Consider the following 13397-nt stretch of genomic DNA (forward strand, 5'->3'; position numbering starts at 1 on the left):
CCAACTGACGTTGTTGGAGCCCAGGATGAGGCATGGAGCTGGCTGAGGACAACTTGCAGCTGGTTTTATAGAGGTTGTAGACTACGACTGATTGTCACCGTGCTCCACTATGGCCTCCGGCTCCACTGTCTCTAGTATTTCCCCAGGCCAACAACCCCGCCAGTTACAGCTGTGAAGTGGCGTCTGCACAATCCACACTTGTTCCTGTGTAACTGTGGCTCAGTCCCGTCTGTTGATCCCCTGATGTGTGTCTGGCAAGCTCTCCTGCTCAGTCCTCATTCACACTACTAGTAATGTGAATGTGGACAGAGCAAGAGACCTTGCCGGACACACATCAGGGGATCAACTGACGTGACTGAGGCCAAGTAACACAGGAACAAGTGTGGATTATGCAGACGCCACTTAAGAGCTGTCACTGGCGGGGTTGGAGGCCAGGGGAAATACTAGAGACGGTGGAGCCAGAGGCCTAAGTGGAGCAGGGTTAAAAATCAGTAGTAGTTTGAATGTGGATGGAGCAGGAGACTTTGCAGTCCACACAGCAGGGGAGCAGCTGGCGTTACTGAACCCCACTAACACAGGAGCTAGTGTTTTTCTCTGTGCAGACGACACATCTGAGCAACAACTGGCTGTGTTGAAGCCCAGGGATTATAGTTCAGGTGGTAGAAACATGAACACAACAGGAGACCCGGATACAGTTGTCAACCAATTATTTAGTCTGGAAGAGGACTGGCAAATTCTGGGGAGATCCAGGCCTTGTTCATTTTCAGAAAAGTAAGCCGGTCGACGTTATCCCCTGCTTGAGGCGTGATCTCTGCCTGCTCTGCATCACCCCACCCTCGCTGTACATACTGACTAGAGCTTTGTGTACCTCCCTCCTGTGGAGAGATGTCTTCCTCCTCCATTGACTCCTCCTCATCCTCCTCACAAAGTGTCCCCTGCCTAGGCCTTTGTGAGGAAGCATGTAGCGCAGACTGTCCAGAAGCAGAAGGCATTTGGGACTCCTCATCCTCCACCTCTTCCAAAACCTCATCCCTTAGTGCTTGCAGTGTTTTTTGAAGCATGCAGATAAGGGGGACAGTCATGCTGACTAGTGCATCATCTGCACTCGCCATCCGCGTGGAATCATCGAAGGCACGCAAAACGAGGCAGATGTCCTTCATAGAGGCCCACTCAGTGGTGCTGAAGTGTGACCGGCGCACATTGCGACTTGTTTGCGCCTGATGCAGCTGGTACTCCATGACTGCTGCCTGCTGCTCACACAACTGCTCCAACATATGTAACGTTGAATTCCACCTGGTGGGTAGGTCACATATGATGCGATGTTCCGGAAGGCGTAATCGGCGCTGCAGAGCAGCAAGGCGCGATCTTGCCGTGCTGGAACACCGCAAGTGAGCGCACTCTATGCGAACCTTGTGCAGCAGTGCATCAAGATCTGGATAGTCCCTCAGAAAGCTCTGCACGACCAAGTTGAGCACATGTGCCAGACATGGGATGTGAGTGAGGTTGCCAAGGCCAAGAGCTGCCACCAGATTTCAGTCATTGTCACACACTACCAAGCCCGGCTGGAGATTCGCTGGCAGAAACCACACGTCGCTCTCCTGCTTGATGGCATTCCAGAGCTCCTGCGCTGTGTGGCTTCGATTCCCCAATGAAATTAATTTCAGTACGGCCTGTTGACGTTTGGCCACGGCTGTGCTCATATCGGTCGTAACAGGCTCCTGCTGCGCTGTTTCAGAGAAACTGGAGTAGGAGGAGGAGTCAATGTGTACAGACTGGATTCCTGCAATCCGTGGAGTTGGCAGAACACGTAGAGCGCCACTCTCCAGATCTGTACCCGGCTCCACAACATTGACCCAATGGGCAGTGAGGGAAAGGTATCGCCCCTGTCCATGGTTACTGGTCCACGCATCGGTGGTCAGGTGGACCTTGCTACTAACGGCGTTTAGTAGCGCATGTTTTATGTTTGCCTCCACATGTTTCTGCAGGGCAGGGACAGCTCGCCTGCTGAAATAAAAGCGGCTGGGCACAGTGTATTGTGGGACTGCCAATGCCATTAAGTCCCGGAAGGTGTCAGTCTCCACCAGCCTGAATGCCAGCATTCAGAGCCTGTGCTCAGGGATGGTTTGCCGAGTATGGCCGCCTTTTCTCCCATGCCTGTGCTACCGATGGCTGGCGAGTGGCCTGGGAGTGTGAGGATGACTGGGAACGTGGTGCTGTGGGTGTAATGTCACAGGGTCTCTGGACAACAATGCCAGAGGTTCTACCTTGGCAATCCTGTGAGGAAGCCGAACCAGCTGTGTGTGAGCTGGAGGAAGAGGCCCCAACACGAGCTGAAGAGGTGGTAGGTGGTGCTGTACGTTGGCCTACGTCGTCAGTGTGTCTGTGTAACTCCAGCTCGTGCTTGGTCCGCACATGTTTCCACATATTAGTGGTATTGAGGTTGCTCACATTTTTCCCTCTTTTGACTCTCTGATGACATAGCTTGCATTTGACAAAGCAAATGTCATCTGCAACTGTGTCAAAAAAGGACCACGCACTGCAAGTCTTGGGAGCGCCCTTTTTGCCTTTTGAAAGTGGAATGCTCCTAACGGGTGCCGAAGTGGAGGCTACAGGCAACCAAGTCTGCCCCCTCCCTCTCCCTCCGGTTTTGGCCGTTCGGGAAATCTCTTTCTCAGAGCTGCTCCCACCACCTTCCTGTTCCTCATGCCATGATGGGTCAAGGACCTCATCATCTACACTCCCCTCTTCAAACACCTGCTTCTCCTGGGTTGACTTGCCAACACCGTACGCACCAGAAAGTGGTAACTGAGTCTCGTCATCATCTGATGCGTACTGAGGTGCGCTGACCATAGGCACTGGCCCACCCGCCTCTTCAGATTCAGAGGGACAAAGAAGTTGCGCATCACTGCATACTCCCTCTTCTTCACATTCTGGAATGCTGCTTGGCTGGCCCCCTCTTTTCAAACCAACAGATTCCGAGAACAGAAGTAGAGACTGTGATGGCTCCTGTCCATGGGTCTCTGACTGCCTGGGCACTTTGGCAGGTGGTGAAGAGACAGATGGTTGCTCTTCGGTGCTCTGGCCCTGAGAGGATGTGGAAGTAATTGAAGTCGATGCGTTAGCTGCCATCCATCCGACAACGGCTTCAATTTGTTCCTCCCGCAGCAGTGGGGTACGGTGAGGTCCTACAAAGCTGCGCATAAAGGGCTGTTGCCTGCTAAATCTGGGGGATGCTGACTCACTGGTGCCAACAGCAGGCACAGAATCCCCACGTCCTCTCCCTGCAGAATCCCCACGTCCTCTCCCTGCAGAATCCCCACGTCCTCTCCCTGCTGAAACTCCACGCCCACGGCCACGTGTCTTAAGCCCCTGTTACACACTGCGATATCACTAGCAATATCGCTGTAAAGTCACCGATTTTGTGACGTTACAGCGATATTGCTAGCGATATCGCTGCATGTGATACTTACCTCCGACCGGCTCCCCCGCTGGTTATCGCTGATCGCGCAAGAAGCTCCTGGATCATTCCTCGTCGGCCACTTCCTGCGGTGCTTCTTGCTGTGATGACGAGCGACGCGTGGACGCGGGCGGGAGGACGTCAGGATCGCCGCGTCTGACAGGTAAGTAGCGATCCCAGTCCCCAGCGATGTCGCTGATGAGATTTGCTTGTGTGGCAGCTCACTAGCGACCACCTAGCGATACACCAGCGATCCTGACCGCGTCATATCGCTGGTCGGGATCGCTGGTATATCGCTAGGTGTAACGGTACCCTTACTCCCTGCCTTCTTCATCTTGCTAGACTGAGAAAGATAGGCAGAAAAGTACAAAGGGGGGCCTTAGTGTGCTTATTCCTGAACAGCTGGTTACAGGTATAAGAAACACTAATTTTATGAAGTGTGTGTGTGTCGACTACACTTTAATGGGAGATAATGTGGCCTACACAACTTTCAAATGTAGTGTTTGGTGAACTTTGTTGTTTTTTTGGGGGGGAAAAAAAACTAAAAGGATGTGACCAAAGATTTGAAAGTGAGAGTATCACCAACTTTCTGGAGCTATTACAATGCAGGCAGGTAACCTACAATGCAAAAGATGAGGCTCCAAAATAATTGGGTAATACTAATCTGGCTGCAGCTGAAGGGCACAAGCCAGAAAAAAGGCTCCTCTATCTACTCCTATATAGTGTTTGCAACCAGCCAATGTAGATGGATAGGGATGGATGCACACTAATAGGAGAAGAAAAAATGAGCTGCAATTAAAGAAAAATGTGTGAGGCAGTGACACGCTGAGCGGCCTACAACCAGATGTAGCTGCAGGACACACTACTCAGCGTGAGCTGCACTCACACACAGTCGGAGACCTCTCAGACAGCCGTGAACAGTGCAGCTAAGTGGGCACTAGCACTGACAGGCTGCAGAAAGGCTCCGCTGTCTTCTACTAGTGTTTGCAACCAATGTATATGGATACGGATGGAAGCACACTAGATAGAATTTTTTTTAAATAATCAGCTCAAAAAGAAAAATATGTATGAGGCAGCAGTGAGGCACGCTGGGCGGCCTACAACCAGACGTGGCTGCAGGACCCACTCCACAGCGTGAGCTGCACTCACACAGCCCTTGCAGACAGCTGTGAACACTGCTGCTAGGGAAAAGCAAGCTACAGTGGTGGTTTATGTAGCCTGGGTAAAGCACAATATTGTTTTGAGAATCGCTATTTCTAACTGTCCCTCACAGTCTTCAACAGCAGCCTGTCCCTAACAGAATTCACAGCAGAGTGACCAGAAATGGCGGCGGCAGTGGCTTTTATAGTGCATCATGACATCATTTCAGCAGCCAATCACAGCTATGCCAATAGTTAACATGCCTAACAGGATGTGCCCACACTTCTGAGGAATCCCATTGGCTGAATCAAAGCGAGCGAGCTGATAGCATTATGGGAACTTCCGATTCCGGTATCCGATATGAAAAAAGTATCGGAAGTCAGTATCGGAATTCCGATACAGCAAATATCGGCCGATACCCGATACTTGCGGTATCGGAAAGCTCAACACTAGTCAGGGGCGGTCACAGACCACCCCGACACGTTAACCTGTTGCACACCGCGATCAAACATGATCGCGGTGTACCGGGGGTTAAAGGGAAGCATCGGCAGGGAGGGGGCTCCCTCCGTGCTTCCCTGAGCCCCCCAAAGCAGCGAAATGTGCAGCGCTGCTGCGGGGCGCTCTTTCCCTGCAGGCCCCCGAATCCAAGATGGCGACGGGGGCCTTCAGGGAGCTGGCTTCCTCAGTGCCTGCAAAGCGCAGGCATGAGGAAGTCTGCAGTAGTGCCTGTGACAGATCGCTGATCTGTCACAGTGATCTGTGAAGTGACAGATCAGCGATCTGTCACAGGACAGTGATTTCCCACCTGGGACTATGTAATAAAGTAAAAAAAAAAAAAAAAAAAAAAAAAAAGTGTTAAAATAATTTTTAAAAAAATCGCCAAATAAATTAGAAAAAAAAAAATTCCCCCAATAAATCCATTTTTTGGAAATAAAAAAAAAAAAATAAAAGTACACTTATTAGGTATCACACCGTCCTATAAAACTGTCCCATTAGTTATCCCCTTTAGCGAACCCCTTAAAAAATAAAAATAAAAAACGAAGCAAAAAATAATGATTTATTATCATACTGCCAAACAAAAAGTGCAATAACGCGCGATCAAAAAGACGCATATAAATATCCATGGTACCGCTGAAAACGTCATCTTGTCCCGCAAAAAACGAGCTGCCATACAGCATTATCAGCAAAAAAATAAAAAAGTTATAGCTCGCAGAATAAAGTGATATATAAAATAGTTTTCATTGCATAAAACCACCAAAACATAAAAAAATGACCTAAATGAGGTATCGCTGTAACCGTACTGACCCGAAGAATAAAACCACTTTATCAATTTTACCGCACGCAGAACGGTGTAAACGCACCCCCCAAAAGAAATTCATGAAACGTTGGTTTTTGTTCATTCTGCGTCCCAAAAATTGGAATAAAAAGCGATCAAAAAATGTCACGTGCCCGAAAATGGTACCAATAAAAACGTCAACTCGTCCCGCAAAAAATAAGACCTCACATGACTCGGTGGGTCAAAATATGGAAAAATTATAGCTCTCAATATGTGGTGATGCAAAAACTATTTTTACAATAAAAAGCGTCTTTTAGCGTGCGACAGCTGCCAAAAATAAAAACCGCCATAAATAGTAAATCAAACCCTCCGTTATCACCCCGTTAGTTAGGGAAAAGAAAATGTATTTATTTCCATTTTCCCATTAGGGTTAGGGCTAGGGTTAGGGCCAGGGTTAGGTCTAGGGTTAGGTCTAGGGTTAGGGTTAGGGCTAGGGTTAGGGCTGAGATTAGGGTTAGGGGTGTGTTGGGGTTCGGGTTGGAGATATAATTGGGGGTTTCCACTGTTTGGGCACATCAGGGGCTCTCCAAATGCAACATGGCGCCTGATCTCAATTCCATCCAATTCTGAGTTGAAAAAGTCAAATGGTGCTCCTTCCCTTCCAAGCTCTGCCATGCGTCCAAACAGTGTTTTACCCCCACATGTAGGGTATCAGCCTACTCAGGACAAATTGCAAAACAACTTTTGGGGTCCAATTTCTCCTGTTACCCTTAGGAAAATAAAAAATTGGGGGCAAAAATATCATTTTTGTGGAAAAAAATGATTTTTTTATTTTCACGTCCGAGCGTTATAAACTTCTGTGAAGCACTTGGGGGTTCAAAGTGCTCACCACACATCTAGATAAGTTCCGTGGGGGGTCTAGTCTCCAAAATGGGGTCACTTGTGGGGAGTTTCAATAGTTTAGGTACATCAGGGGCTCTCCAAAAGCACATGACACCTGCAGACCATTCCATCAAAGTCTGCATTCCAAAACGTCACTGCTTCCCTTCCGATCCCCGACGTGTGTCCATACAGTAGTTTTCTCCCACATATGGGGTGTCAGCGTACTCAGGACAAATTGGACAACAACTTTTGGGGTTCAATTTCTCCTGTTACCCTTGGGAAAATAAAAAAAATTGGGGACCATTTGATCATGTTTGTGGAAAAAATACAATTTTTTTATTTTCATGCCCGGGCATTATAAACTTCTGTGAAGCCCTTGGGGGTTCAAAGTGCTCACCACACATCTAGATAAGTTCCGTGGGGGGTCTAGTGTCCAAAATTGGGTCATTTGTGGGGAGTTTCAATAGTTTAGGTACATCAGAGGCTCTCCAAACGCACATGACACCCGCAGACCCGCGTCAAATGGCGCTGCTTCCCTTCCGAGCTCTGCCATGCTCCCAAATAGTGGTTTACCCCCACATGTGGGGTATCAGCGTACTCAGGACAAACTTCTGTGAAGCCCTTGTGGGTTCAAAGTTCTCACCACATATCTAGATAAGTTCCTTGGGGGGTCTAGTTTCCAAAGTGGGGTCACTTGTGTGGGGTTTCCACTATTTAGGTACATCAGGGGCTCTCCAAATGTGACATGGCGTCCGATCTGAATTCCAGCCAATTTTGCATTGAAAAAGTCAAACGGCGCTCCTTCCATTCTGAGCTCTGCCATGCGCCGAAACAGTCGTTCCCCCCCACAAATCAGGTATCAGTGTACTCAGGATTAATTGCACAATAACTTTTGCAGTCCAATTTCTCCTGTTACCCTTGGTGAAATAAAAAAAATTGAACCTGAAGTATTTTTTTTTGTGAAAAAAAGTTAGATGTTCATTTTTTTAAATATTCAAAAAAATTCCTGTGACGCACCTAAAGGGTTAATAAACTTCTTGAATGTGGTTTTGAGCACCTTAAGGGGTGCAGTTTTTAGAATGGTGTCACTTTTGGGTATTTTCTATCATACAGACCCCTCAAAGTGGCTTCAAATGTGATGTGGTCCGTAAAAATAAAATGGTGTTGCAAAAATGAGAAATCGCTGGTCAATTTTTAACCCTTATAACTTCCTAACAAAATAAATATTGGTTCCAAAATTGTGCTGATGTAAAGTAAACATGTGGGAAATGTTAGTTATCAAGTTTTTTGTGTGCTGTATCTCTGTAATTTAAGGGCATAAAAATTCAAAGTTGGAAAATTGCAAAATTTTCAAAATTTTCGCCAAATTTCCATTTTCTTCACAAATAAATGCAAGTTATTTGAATTAAATTTTACCACTATCATGAAGTACAATATGTCACGAGAAAACAATGTCAGAATCACCAGGATCCATGTAAGCATTCCAGAGTTATGACCTCATAAAGGGACAGTGGTCAGAATTGTAAAAATTGGCCTGGTCATGAACGTGAAAACCACCCTTGGGGTTGAAGGGGTTAAAGATGATTTCAGGGAATTAGGCTGCAAGCTTAAAGCAAGGACCTCCAAGGTGGTATTTTCTGAAATACTGCCTGTACCACGTGCCACGCCAGACAGGCAGCGGGAGATTAAGGAGGTTAATAAGTGGCTCAAGAATTGGTGTAAGAAGGAGGGGTTTGGGTTCCTAGAGAACTGGGCCGACTTCTCAGTTGGCTACAGGTTCTATGCTAGGGACAGGCTGCACCTCAATGAGGAGGGTGCAGCTGTGATGGAGGAGAAAATGGCTAGAAGGTTGGAGGAGTGTTTCAACTAGGGACTTGGGGGGGAGGGTATTCATTTTATAGGAGGGGAAGACAGTGCAGATAGAGACCTGGGCACAAATAATGAAATTGGGGGTGGGGTGACATGAGGGGTGGGGTTAGAATAGTTAATAATTTAAGAAAGAATAGAGGTACAAAGAGATACATAAAGGGCATGTATACTTGTTAGGCATCGGATTTCTGCGTTTATTCTGCAGGGATCCAGACCCTCACATTCTGCAGTCTCCTGCTGTTTATCTACTGCAGAGGAGATTGCCTTGCAGCAAATCTCTCCTGAGGCTAAAGCCCCCGTTACACACTGCGATATCGCTAGCTATATCGCTGTAAAGTCACCGATTTTGTGACGTAGCAGCGATATTGCTAGCGATATTGCTGCATGTGATACTTACCTCCGACCGGCTCCCCCGCTGATTATCATTGGTCGCGCGAGAACATCCTGGATCATTTCTCGTCGGCCACTTCCTGCTGGGCTTCCTGTGGCGCCGATGAGCAATGCGTGGACGCGGGCGGGAGGACATCAGGATCACCGCATCTGACAGGTAAGTAGCGACCTCCGACCCCCGCTATGTCGCTGGTGAGATCTGCCTGTGTGGCAGCTCACTAGCGACCACTTAGCGATGTACCAGCGATCCTGACCACGTCATATCACTGGTCGGGATCGCTGGTGCATCGCTAAGTGTAACGGTACCCTTAGTCCTTCTGCCCTTCTACTGAGCATGCTCATCGGACGATCTCCCATTGGAGATCGGGAGTTATGTGCTCAGGTCTTGCTCCAGATCTCATTGGTCCATCTCAGAGATCTGGAGGCTTGCAGAAGGTCCCGGCTGCTATAAAAGGCGCGCATGGCTGTTCCACCATGCGCTAGTATAGACTTACTTGCTGCTGTGTGTATGAGGACGGATGTATGATTCTGGTGAATGACTCATTATAAAACCCCTTCCCTCTGATATTACGCATGTGGTTAGGGACTGAGTTAGAATCAGCACCAGCGCTCCGCTGCTGCAACATCCACAGCTGCTAGCGCCCAACATTGCGCTTGCATCATAGCTTTGTCGTTTGACGGCAGTGTCCACGCCGCGCTGCAGTAGCAGCCATCCTTAGCGTCCGCAGCGGCAATGCCGCACACACGGTAGGTCTAGATGGACGTAGTGCCGCCGTCTTGGGCTACTCCTGTGACCTGATACCGTGTATGTATTTATACTGAGTACTGTGACCTCAACAGGCTCAGTCTTTGTATTTGTGTTTATTTGGCATCTCTGTGACTTAACAGAGATTGCTCTGCGCACCTGGGTGACGTTTAACCCTGTGCGCATTACTACCATATTGCTCCTGCAACCACTTAGCAGCGGTTATATCACCTACTGCACGGTGGACCCCGAGCGGCGAACGCACTTTATTGTTATGTTTATTTAGTGCGTTCCGCCGTTCCTAACAATACTAATGCCAGAAGCCTCACCAACAAAATGCAGGAATTAGAATTAACTTTGGTGGAACATAATTATGGCATAGTGAGGATATCTGAGACATGGCTGGATGTGAGCCATGACTGGGCTGTTAATTTACAGGGCTATAGTCTGTTCAGAAATGACCATACAAAAAAGCGAGGGGGGGGTGTGTTTATATGTAAAATCATCCTTAAAACCCATCCTGCCATATGACGTACTATCCCATCCATGTGACCTGGGACTTAATTCCCGTGAACGCAGTGGCATAACTACAAAGTTATGGGTCCCGGTACGAACTTTCAAATGGGGCCCTCCCCACCCCGGGCTTCCACTAGGAATTTCGGGGCCCCATACTGGCAAAATATTGGGGGCCCCCTTGAGACCAGCCCAGGCTCCATCCCTCGAACTGTCCACAGCCCCACCGCTCCCATAACTCCACCCCCATATAGAGAATGAAAGGAGCGGAGGGCAGGTGTCTGACTTGCTACACAATAGAATATAATGCCGCCCCCATATTATATAACACAGCCTCCCACATAGAATATAAAGTACCCCCCATGGTATATAGCACAGCCGCATAGTATATAGCACAGCACCACATGGTATACAGCACAGCACTGCATGGTATAGAGCACAGCCCCGCATAGTATACAGCCCCCCATGGTATACAGCATCACATGGTATACAGCACAGCCCTGCATGGTATACAGCCCCCCATGGTATGCAGCACAGCACCCCCCCAAGGTATACAGCACCGCATGGTATACAGTCCCCCATGGTATACAGCCCCCCCATAAAATAGAGCACAGCATCCCCCCATGGTATATAGCCCCCATGGTATACAACACAGTACCCCCCATGGTATACAGCACAGAACCCCCCCATTGTTATACAGCCCCCCATGTTATACAGTACAGCACCCCCCATGGTATACAGCACATCACCCCCCCATTAATGCCCTGACTGGGGGCCCGGGCCCCTAATCGCTCAGGGGCCTGGTTGCAGGGGTCACACTACTGGATTTTCGCGATCGCCAATCACATCGATCGTGCCAATCGCAGGGCACAGAAGCGGTTACCTCAGTATTGCAGGAGATGATTGGCGCGATCGATGTCATCGTCAATCACGCCAATCACAGGGCACAGCTGCGGTCACGCTGACCGCTCTGTGACCTGCTGGTGACCTGGCAGTGACCTGCCTAGAAATCAGGGCTGTGAGCTCCGATCCTAGGCAGTTGCCATGGTCACCAGGCAGAGCAGTGATTGGTGGGATCGATGTGATCATTTGATCCCACCAATGACAGGTTACAGCAGCGGTGTGACCGCTCTGTGACCTGTCTGTCACCTGCCAGTGACCTGTCTGACTGCTCTGTAGGGGTCTTCACTCTAAAATGCACTATAGGAAACAGAGAAGCGCAATAGGGTCTTATCTGATGACAATGTTATAAAGATATATAAAATCCACTCACCTACTTAAGGAGAAATCAGGCATATAGAGATCGTCAGCTGCTGCACATCCAAATGGTCAGACAAGTGACCGCCAGTATAAGGCTGTGTGCACACGCTGCGGATTCCGCTGCGTTTCCGCAGCGGTTTTGGCCGCTACGGACACGCAGCAGTTTTAGCTGCGGTGTACAGTACCATTCATTTGAATGGGAAAAAAAAAAACGCTGTGCCGACGCTGCGGAAAAAAACGCGCGGATTTGCTGCGGTTTTGAATCCGCAGAAAGAATTGCATGTCAATTCTTTCTGCGGAAACCGCTGCGGGTTCCTATCTCCACCATTGTGGAGATAGTGAATCCGCAGGACCAAACCGCAGGCAAAACCGCAGATAATCCGCAGGTCTTTGGACCTGCGGATTATCTGCGGTTTTTGCAAAATCCGTGCGGATTAATCCGCAGCGGATTCCGCAGCGTGTGCACGTACCCTAATACTTCTAATGGAACTTAGTTTTTTGGACTTTCATGCGCTGCTTGACATAATAGACAATCCAGTTATATTGAAAGATCAATCTTTTATTCCCATTTAATCCCAACGCGTTTCGAAGTGAAAAACACTTCTTCTTCAGGGGAAGACAAATATTAACAAGATGCTGTTATCCAGAGAATAAATACATACCGCCTTTGAAAATTGGTGCTAAAACAGTCACATGTTCTATTTGCATAAATGTCAAAGTTCATACTGTGACGAATTGGTTTAAGCATGTAGGATTATATATTTATATATTTAAAATCATTAAAATGACATCACTTTATTATATTTTAGGTGAAAATGAAAGAAAAAAAAGAAAAGAAGAATAAATAAAATTAGCAAAGAAGGGAATATAAATCTGTCTATAATTAAATCCAGCTGAACCCTTCATCCACCGGATCAAGAAAAAGACTCATCCTATACACAGACAAGAAATCACTAATATCAAAAGCAATTGTATATATACATGCATATAAAAACAATATGATAATATATATATAAAAATTCAATGAAATCTGTGTGTGTCAAATTATTCTTGGTTTGTAAAAGAAGTGATCAAATGAAAATATATTCTTGGCTTATAAAGGGAGGGATCAAATAAAAATGTATATTAATTATCAGCAATACACTTTGGTCAAATTATCAAAATGGAAATATATATTAGGACTCAATACTAAGCATTGGTCAAATTGTCAGCACTCACTGTGGTGTCAAACATAAGGATCCAACTAGAAAGCAGATCAACGCTGCAGAAGAGGAAGCGGGTCGCTGCAAAAAAGGAAACCAGGATCGCTCCCCATACTATCCTCTCGACACTTTCCAAATAAACTCAAACGCTATTAAATATCATCTACAATTTTTCATCATTAAGGATAAAATGCAATCATTTGCAAGAGCCAATTCATCAGAATAAAAAACGGCATTTTTCCTCTAAAAAAATATTTCTTTCATTTCATCTACAAAAACTGTTCTATAATGTTACAGATCTGAACGGAGCCTATATATATTTCTGATAACACCACACGAGAAAGTACAAAACAGAATTGCATACATTTGTATAGGATAATTAAAAAATCAGAACGCAACAGACTGCATATATTAGAAGTAGAAAGTCGCATATAAGAATTTAAGACTAAGATATGAGGAATGCAAAAATAATTATGACCAGTATAAAAGCAAGTTAAAAAACCAAATATAAAACCATCCTATAAAAATACTTCAGTGATTTCATTCAATCCATGCGGTTTCAGGGTATTTAACCTGTAGATCCAAAACATTTCCGTTCTATTTAGCTGTCCTACTCTATCAGATATATCACTGGGTACATGTTCAATCGGGCTAATTTTTCTT

The 13397-nt window shown here is 46.8% G+C and overlaps 1 long non-coding RNA gene across 3 annotated transcripts in view; it reads left to right on the top strand.

Annotated features, from left to right (window-relative positions):
- Positions 1-12404, top strand: part of LOC141078573 (uncharacterized) — a 95640-nt gene extending 83236 nt beyond the window's left edge. For all 3 annotated transcript variants that reach the window (XR_012227964.1, XR_012227965.1, XR_012227966.1), the window contains one exon: positions 12342-12404. This is a non-coding gene — a long non-coding RNA (uncharacterized lncRNA). The remainder of the gene's footprint in view (positions 1-12341) is intronic.
- Positions 12405-13397: the final 993 nt, after the last annotated feature.

The sequence above is a fragment of the Dendrobates tinctorius genome, unplaced genomic scaffold (assembly GCF_039654945.1).
Source record: "Dendrobates tinctorius isolate UK_male_01 unplaced genomic scaffold, ASM3965494v1 ptg000581l, whole genome shotgun sequence".
Classification (NCBI taxonomy): domain Eukaryota; kingdom Metazoa; phylum Chordata; class Amphibia; order Anura; family Dendrobatidae; genus Dendrobates; species Dendrobates tinctorius.